Source organism: Podarcis vaucheri (genome assembly GCF_965113315.1).
Source record: "Podarcis vaucheri genome assembly, chromosome: 7".
NCBI lineage: Eukaryota > Metazoa > Chordata > Lepidosauria > Squamata > Lacertidae > Podarcis > Podarcis vaucheri.
This window is the reverse complement of record NC_138765.1, coordinates 31885311-31895168: the sequence shown is the minus strand read 5'-3', so window position 1 is coordinate 31895168 and position 9858 is coordinate 31885311. Positions and strand designations below refer to the sequence as shown.

Genomic DNA, 9858 nt, shown 5'->3' with positions numbered 1-9858 from the left:
GGAGAACTGCACCGAAAATTTAAGACAAGTGCAAATTTCACAACATGGCTGTGTCACGGTTCATGTATTGTTTTGGAGAGTGCAAATTATGTAGATCTGTCTTTAAATGAGCAGTGAATTTAATTTCTACCCCATCCCTACAGAGACACACAAGGTAGAAGTAACTCCCATGGCATTAAATGGGGCATATTCACTAGAGTTTAGGATTCCAACCTTAAATAGGTTATTAGTGCTGATTGCAAAAATGCTCTGTGCCCCTGCAAAATGGAGTCTACAGGAAACAACATTCACCACCATTCTAATCATTGGATGGTTGTGGTGGAATATATTGATGGAAGAACGGCTATTATTTGACTTCCTATTTTGGGTACTTTGAAGTGAGTCTGGATTTCTACCCTCCCTCCCTTGCCCATTAAGCTCACCCATTTTATTTGCTAATACAAAAAAGGAAAACAAAATGGGGAAACCCACAATAAAACTCAATGCATCAAAAGGTTTGGAAATCCAACACAATTTTCCAAAATTGCAGCAAGTTGATTAGCTGAAATAGTTAATGTGAAATTATATCAGCCTCTGCTCCCAGCCCCCTACCCGGACTGCCATCTCAGGGAGGGGTAAAAAAACCCCTAGAATAATAATTAAAAGATGCCTAGAAACGCTCTTCGAAGAGCATAAATTCTGAAGATGAAAGTAAATGATTAAAATAATTAAATACTTCAAGTTGACAAGCAGAAGCAGAATCTTGCCAACGGACATTTGTCGGTAATTAGTTAATTAATCCTAACACAAATTATAAGCCATAACAAACCAGTCAGGCTGAACGCAGCCGGCTGTTCAGAATTAAACTTAGGGGGTGGAGGAGTGGGAGTAAAGGAAGTGTGGAAGAGAGGGGAAAAGAAAGGAGGGGAAAGTTTTCAACTTTCCTCTGAATGGAAATGGAAATTCCAAAAAAGAAAGAAAGGGAAAGTTTAAAGCAGGAGATGGAGAAAAGATCCATGATCAGCAGCAGGATTCCCAGTTAAAACTCCCCTTTGCTTCCAAGGTTACTAGTCCCTAGAGTTTTGTTTCCTTGGGTCTAAACATGTGTGATGGAAGCTCAATGGCCTGTTTAAGTGAGAAGTAGCCTGTTTTGCATGGGAGCAATAGCTAAAACTGAGGACATGCATTTCTCCCCACCCCACAGAAGGGACACAGCAGGGAGACACCCCTGTCTGAGACCTGGGAGAGCTGCTGGCAGACAACACTAGGCAACACTGGACTTGAACCTAAGAGGAACCCTACTCTATCAGACCAAGGTTATCTAGTCCAGCATCAATGTCCAGCATCTAGTTCAGCTTCAAAGCATCGTGGCCATGTTTTTCTGTTTCAGCTTGGGAACTACTGGCAAAGTTCAGTGGTGGAGAAAGCTGCTTGGGTGCCTGGGGCAGTGTGCCCAGGGGTGCAGCGAGCTGCCCATAGGGGTGTGGCACACCACAAGGCCTTCAGAGTCTGCCTGCCTCCTCCCATGCAGCCGCCCTACAGCTGGGGGGGAGGCAGTAGGCGGACCATTTGGGCAGCACGAAGCCTGTGCGCTCCCAAGCCACCGCGTCTCGCAGTGAGTGCCACCCACCATTTTGTCATCCCCCTCAGTGGTGACACCGGGAGCAGCCCACACCCACCACACACCCTTCCTCCGCCCCTGGCAAAGTGGTGATGAGTACCAGAACTTCCTCCAGTTCAGGGCAAGGCAAGCTCCCAGTGGGCCCTGCTAGATGTGTTTGTGTAGATGTTGCCTCAGCAAAGGCTTAGAGTCATCTGAAGCATTCAAAAGAATGGCAGGGCTTGCCAGATTTTTACCAGATTTTGCATGGTGGTTCCTGAAATCAATAAGCAGCTTTTTAATGTGTGCATCTCATATTATGTATTTTAGGATATTACTTGTTCAAAGAGTCTCCTGGATCAGGCCATCATGTTTTCGCAGTGGTCTACCACATGAGAAGCCCGCAAGAAGGAGCTGAGCGTATTAATGCCCCCCAGTCAGGTGTGATTCCCAGCAACTGGCGTTCAAAAGAAATTCTCACTAAAATGTGGATGAATTTCTGAGAGCACTTAAAAACAAACAAACAAACAAACAAAAACAAATCTGCAAACTGATATGAAAATGTAGAGAACTGAACTTAAGGTTAGGAAAATGAGAAACTGAAATGGACAGATTTGCCCATCCCGAGTTGGAGGGGAAGGGATTGGATGGATGGATGGATGAGTGTGGGTGAGGTACATAAGATGGACAGAGAAGCATCAAGTAAGAAGAAAGGACATTATATATTGAGTAGGGGGGAAACAGCCCCCCAAAATAAATCAGGGAATAGAATCCCATAGATAGAATGATTTGCTAAATATTAAATAAATCCCTTGCTTCTTAAAAAAAAATATCTAAGCCTGTCTGCAGTGAAGAAGTTTTGGCCCTGCATGTGTAAGTGCATGCATGATTGTGCCTGTGCGTGTGTGTGTGTGTGTTTTTAAGTGTTTTGCATGATGTGAGCTCTGACCTTCAGAGAGGAACAGAAGGAATATTTTCTCGCCTGGGGCTAGCGTTGTCAGTGAAATGTCTGTCTTCCTTAATAATTTCAATCTGGGTGACAGGGGACAGGGCATTTTTGCTCTGAACGAACGTACTGTAAAAACTGTCAGATAGGATTTGTTTCAAGACGTGGCGTTTCCATCCACTCAGGGTCATCATTACAGGCATCCCATGACCTGTGGAGCACAGTGTTTCTTTTTTCCGCATGGACTGACGTGTGCCGCCACCAGTTCTAAAAATATCCCATTAACTCCTTTTCCTCCCCAGTTTATCTCCTTCTCCTGTCTAAGGCAGGGGTGGGGGACCTGATGTTTAACTCCCAACTCCCATTAGCTCCAGCCAGCATGGTCAATGGTCAGGGAAGGTGGGAGCTGAGGGCCACAGGTTCCCCATTTCTGGTCTAGGGATAAGTCACTGGAAGTTGGGAGCAAAGCCAGCCCCCAATGCCCCCCCCCCCCGTTAGGGCTGCTTCTACACAGAGCATAGCTGAACTATGGCGCTCACTCCTACAGAAGGCCGTGACAGCTGTCAAATTGGATGACTCTTAAGACTCATGGAGAACAAGGCTATCGGTAGCTACTAGGCATGATGGCTATGCTTGGCCTCCATTATCAAAGGCAGTAATTCTTCTGAATACCACTTGCTGGAAACCGCAGGAAGGGACAGTGCTCTTCTGTTATTGTCCTGCCTTCAGATTTCCCACTGGTATCTGGTTGGCCACTGTCAGAACAGGATGTTGGACTAGATGGGTCAATGGCCTGATCTGGCAAGCTGTGATATGTTCTAATGCTTCATTCAGTCACTTTCATGGGGCATCTACACACATTCATCTTCACCCAAGTGTTGTCATCCTACGTTTTCTCTGTGGCTCTTCTATCTTTTCTCAGACCACAGAAAATCCACTCCCTTTCTTTCTTTCTTTCTTTTTTAAATATACAGAAGCAGAACAGTCTTAGGAAATGTAGAAAGTATTTACGCTACTCTTCCACCTTTTCCAAAGGTCCTGGGGCTCATCCAGACGATCTCCTTATTGGGGATTCATTCTGATTTCTTTTCACACAAAAAACGTACGGAGATTTATTGAGCATACATTCTGATTTGTTTGCATTCACCTTTCCAGTGCATTCTTCTGTCACTTTCTTTCAAAAAAAAAGCTGGGGAGGGCACACTTATTGCACAAGAGCACAGAAATCCACTTTAACTACACAACCTAAATTTGCTGGTATATGATTGATTCATTCCCTCAAAGTAGTGGCAGCCTAGAAGCCGTCATGGATTTGACATGTACAGTGAAGTCCTGGGCAGAAGACTCTGTCTGTCACTCAGCCTACTTTCCCTATTATCATTCTGATCGTGCTACTTTGTTGATATTTCCTTTTCAGTTTCATGATCGTTTAATTAGGGCAAATACACTTTGGGGGCAGTATTTTTTTAAATAAATAGGAAAATGTTCATACAGTAACTGTTCTAGTGAAAAAAGTGTTAGATTGCTAATTTAATAAAGGACTGAAAGCCCCATCCAATTGCAGTCCGCTGCTTTCCCAGAAGCTATGTTATCAAAATATTTATCTCCCCACACCCCAGCTTGCTCCAACACTCCTACTGTTTAAAACAGTTTTTAGTAATAAGGCAATAGAGCCTTGGTGCAAATTAAACCACAGATTATCAACAAGAAAAAAGGCCAAAGATGAAGAACATGTGGCCATTCAGATGTTGCTGGATCACAACCCCTATCATCCCTGACCACTGGGCTACAGGTGATGGGAGCTGGAGTCCCAACAATATCTGGAGGGTCACAGGCTCCCCACCTCTGCGGTAGACACACCTCCCTACCAGTATTATGTAGACCACACCTACTTTCTCCCAAAGTCAGCAAAGGGCTTTTAAACCTTTCTCTCCCAGTGTGAACAGAAAAGGCTTTGGCTGAGCCATTTCTATTATCAGGCGCTAAAGCAGGGGCAGAGGAACTTGGCTCATGAGCTAACTTTGGACCACCAGAAGTAAAATTTGCCCCATTAGGTCATTTCCCCAAAACCACGCTTGCCTGCCTGTCGCCTTGCATCACTCTGTGACTCTAGAGCTACTATCTCCTGAATACAAGCCAAGACTTGGAGGAACTGTAGTGAGCAGCAGACGTGTCCTAAGCAGGAGAAGGGAATCTGTGGCTCACCGGATGTTGCTGTCAACTCCCATCCGGCACAGCCAGAATGGCCATTGGTCAGGGTTGATGGGGATTGTAGTCTAGCACTAGGTTCTTTTGTTGCTGCATGCACCCTGGAACTGCATTGGTCTTTTTAGCTACACTACTAAACACACATGGCAATCTTTCCACCACTAGCATGCTGTTCTGGGACTTCTAACCCTGCTGGGCCAATTTCAGGAGCTGGGGGGGGGGGTCGGGTAGAAGAGGGAAGAAGCCCTATTGTGCAATGGGTAGCTCTTCCATTGGCTTCTGGCAGTGGGAATCAGCTGAATCCTGCCCATGGTCTATTAAAGCCTCAAGGTTTTTTCCACGTGTGGTCCAGGACTCTGAAAAGTCTTAACTTCATCTATTCAGAGTTATTTCAGAGCTAATTATATATTAGCTGAAGTACCGTATTTTTTGCACCATAACACTCACTTTTTTCCTCCTAGAAAGTAAGGGGAAATGTCTGTGCGTGTTATGGAGGGAATGCCTACAGGTGGCATGCATACGGATTTTCCTCCTCTAAAAACTATGTGTGTGTTATGGTCGGGTGAGTGTTATAGAGCGAAAAATACGGTACTTTCTTTGGTCTCTCTGAACTGAACTTACTGTGCCCAGACGTCTGACTGTCCCGAGCATCTATGAATTCAGGCAAAGTGCTTGTTTTCTTCCAACATGTCCTTGTCCATACTGACAGCTGACAGGGACTCTCCGCCAAGCGAGGGGGCACCACTCTGATGTGGTCCTGGCTGACCTTGCAGTGATTCTCACCTGCGCTATCAATGAGCTGGAAATGGACACAAGTGCTAATCACCTCCATTGACACTACTGGACAAGTGGGCTGCAATCCATTTTCACCTGTGCACATCAATCGATTCCCCCATCTCAGGTGGAGAGTAAACACCATTTCTGATGATTGGTGAGAGGCAAAAGGCAACCATTCCCAGGAAAGAAGCTGGCTCCATTAACCCATTGGGTGCCACTGTGTCTGTCCCCACACTACCTTCCAAAGGAAGGAACTAAAATACCATCTAGTCTAATCCCTGCTTTTCTAGAGGCTCACTGCAACATTGTTGGGTAAATTTTGCCTAACATACACATTTTTGAAAGCATTTTTCCCCTGTGTGTGTTATTTTCAGTAATATATGTATTTATGCACACTTTACCCTAGTATAGAAATTTTGGTACACATTACTTGGCTGGAGAACAGCAAAATATGGAGAAGCGTGGCGCTGGGTCTGAGCTTTGCACAAAGCTGACAAAATACAGGCAACTCCCCATTTCCATTCCAGGCATTTGTGCATGCTGGTGGAGCACACATAAGCCCATTCTGCCCCATTCCATGCTTTTCCAGGTCCAAAACAACCCGTGTGTTCGGCGGTTGCACATCAATTGAATGGTCGCAAAGCAGTTGCCGCCTGTAGTTCAAATTACCAGGTGCACTAATATCATATCCTATGGCACCAGATCAAATTAGCGCCTCAGAATTTCCCAGTCCTGTTTGGTAATACATAATCAGCTTTGGACTGAGCTTCTTGACGTACAGGGCTTAGTACGTAAAAATCTTTATTTTTCTTCCTTCCTTTTGAAAATCCAGTCTATATGTTTTCCCTACCTTCTTTCCGATTCGCCTCTCTTTTGAAAATTCAATCTGTCAAGACAATTCAATAACAACCTTAGCATTTAATTGTACCCTAGGGCACAATAAAAATCGGCAAGGATGATAGCTGCTGGTTAGTGTCCCCCCCCCCCCAGTTTTGGTTAACTTCTTTTGGAAATAAAATAATGCAAACCCCTAAGTTAAGACAGCCTGGCTTTGTGTGTAGCAAGCACTATGCTTCACAATCTACAGGGAAAACCTATTTGAAAAATCCAAATTGGATCCACACACTTAAAAAACTGGCATGGGGCTCTGCCATTGTTCAGTAAAGGAAAACATCCTGTTTTGATTTACACATGCGGTGCTCAATTTAACAAGTGTAGCTGTGGGCGATTGGAAAACAGTCAAAATGGTGAATACGCGCCTTACTCTCATTTATAGAGTTTCTTAAAGACAAATTGTTGCTGTTGTGGGGGCCCCCATCTCCCACCCCCATCACTCATTCTCCTGGCATGTTTTTAAAGCTACAGGCCTGCCTCTTGCCTGGTGTATTTTGCAGGCCTAGACACAACATATGTAATCCAAGTGCAATCCACTAACAGGTAGCACAAGGCGGGTAGGTTATATCAGAGGTCACCAGTCTTTTTAGATCTGTGGGCACATTCAGATTTTTGAATGACTGTTGCTGGCGTGCCACCCTCTCTGGTCACTTCCCTCTCCCGGGTGAGCTACCCTTCTCCGAGACATGAAGAGAGAGTGTGTGTACCCACTCACATACATTTTACTTTTTCTATTTTATTTTTTTAAATAAAATTTTTATTGGTTTTTCTCAATTAAACACAAACAATGCACAATACAGACATACAAACATATAAACAAACATGTATACTTTCAAATCCTTTTTTTTTCTTAAACCTTACTTCGCAGACTTCCCCGTACCTCCCCTTTCTGCATCCCAGATCCCACATTTGATTCAGCAAATCCTTCCCCTTAATATTATCTAATTTTCGCTTGTTCTTTTCTTTTACTTGATCTTTTACAGCTGTAACCCCCTATTCTCTATAACCTCGACATTTTAGCACTCATTAATTTTACAATATTTCTTAAGATAAATTTTGAATTTCTTCCAATCTTCTTCCGCCGTCTCTTTCCCCTGGTCTCGGATTCTGCCAGCCATTTCAGCCAGTCCCATATAGTCTATCACCTTCGTCTGCCATTCTTCCAAGGTGGGTAGATCTTGTGTCTTCCAATACTTTGCGATGAGTATTCTTGCCATTTTACTTTTTCTAAGGGACCTGGGTAAAAGTTGTATCCCATAGAATTAATTCAACTCTTGAGAAGCTCATTAAGCTGAAATAGGAAGTGGGGAAAAGCGCCATTCTTCCAACTTCCTCCTTCCAACTCTAAACCATGACAGCTGGAGCAGTACACAGCGACTTTGTGGACACCAGGGAAAGACCTCAAGAGGGTTCGCATGGGTGCCATGCTTGTCACCCCTGGATTATTATAATCCTGGGGGGGGGGGGGCAGAAGCAGGTGAGATGAAAACACAATAAATAGTAGTGGGTGCTAGAGAAGGGATGAAGAGGGAACAAGAAATTAAGGGGGCTATCCGGGTAGGTCAGAGGACAGCATTTTCAGATTCTCTTTATTATATATTTTTATTTATTACATTTATATTCCACTCTTCCTCCAAGAAACTCAGATCTCCTCCACTACTTTATTATTTATTTATATATTGCCTATATGCCAAAATGGCTTCTAAGTGGTTTGCAACTATAAAATCAATGGTAAAATACAATTAAATTAAAATAAACAATAGCAATTCCACTAGGGCAATTCAAAGTTGTTAATTAAAATATGCAATAAAACAAGCCAGTGAAGAAACACGACAACTAAACCCCCCAAAAAATAAGAAAAAAAAAATGACCAGTAGCACCTTATAGATCAACTAAGTTTGTTCTGGTATAAGCTTTTGTGTGCATGCACACTTTTTCTTAAGTGTGCATGCACTGGAAAGCTTATACCAGAACAAACCTAGTTGGTCTATAAGGTACTACTGGATAATTTTTTATTTTTTATTATTTTTATTTTGACTGCATCAGACCAGCACGGCTACCTACCTGAATCTGGTAACTAAACCGGTTCAACAACTGCTAAACCATAAGGTCAGAAGTTCAGTTCAGTGGAATGCCTTATTCTCACAACAGCTCTGTGGGGTAGGTTCGGCTGAGAGATAGTAGCTGGCTTGTCATGCTACCAAAAGGGCAGAATTTCACTCACCATGGTGAGTAGTTAGTGCAATTGCAGACTCCTGCCTACAGATCTGCTTAGGCTACACTCTCACTTCTGAGAATCCTGAAACTCTCCAGGATACAGGTGGAGAAAGCAGGAGATTAAGTAAACACACAGGGAAGTGGGAGCCACTGGTCCCTCTTCTAACATCCTTGAGTGGGTTTTTGTGTGTGTTTGCCAAAGGTGAGTCAATCACAGTTCATAAGAAAGGTGTCCAAGAGACAGCGGCTAAACCAGGAAGCTTTAAAGGAGGCTAGTACTAGAACATGGGTGGGCAAACTAAGGCCCAGGGGCTGGATCTGGCCCAATCACCTTCTGAATCCGACCCACGGACGGTCCGGGAATCAGCGTGTTTTTACATGAGCAGAATGTGTCCTTTTATTTAAAATGCATCTCTAGGCTATTTGTGGGGCATAGGGATTTGCTCATTCCCGCTCCCCCAAAAAATATAGTCCGGCCCTCCATAAGGTCTGAGGGGCAGTGGATCGGACCCCTGCTGAAAAAGTCTGCTGACCCCTGTACTAGAATATGGAAGTGGAATGCCCAAAATACGTACGGAGATGCTTGAAGATGCAAAAAGGGATGGGCACTGGTTTTTCTTTGCCACCTCTGGAACTAACTAGGTACCTGTTGGAATGGTAGCCAGTTTAAGAACCACAGAAAAGGCTTTGCTTAGTGATATTCTATTTACACTATTTATCATCCACACTTTCAGCATACATTTATGTTCCCAGTGTAGCTAACAGAGTAGTAAGAAACAAAAATAAAAAGGTGCAGTTTAAGAGTATTAGTAACAAAATAATTATTTGGACCTAGTAGTCCGGGACTCTGTTTCCCACAGAGCAAGATACCTCTAGGAAGCCCACAAAGCAGAGAAACGAGGTAACGCCCCTTCACCCACCTACCCGGTTTTTCCTCGGTGTCAGGTATACTGTTCCTGCACGTGGAGGCTCTATTCAGCCTTTAAGACTAAATAGCTGCTTATAAGTGATTTCCCTCCCTGGTGGCTTTCTCTGACATCTGCAAAAACCAGCGTGTTTTAATGATCTGGACCATTTGTGAGAGCGCTTTCCAGGACAGGTGCTCGCTGAGCCGCCGCCCACTAGAACGCGAAAGCGGACAGGCGGATCAAGGGAAAGGAGGGCGGGAGACATCACGTGGGCTCGAAGGGGACTCCGTGGGCGGGGCCCGTCTGCACACGTCAGAGAACGAGAGAAG

General features: G+C 44.2%; 1 long non-coding RNA gene across 1 annotated transcript; it reads right to left on the bottom strand.

Annotated features, from left to right (window-relative positions):
- Positions 1-5287: 5287 nt before the first annotated feature.
- Positions 5288-9857, bottom strand: LOC309537416. The gene is made up of 3 exons (XR_014221906.1): positions 9546-9857; positions 6361-6396; positions 5288-5532 (listed from the first exon to the last, which is right to left on the bottom strand). It is a non-coding gene; the product is annotated as an uncharacterized lncRNA (long non-coding RNA).
- Between the last annotated feature and the right edge of the window lies 1 nt (position 9858).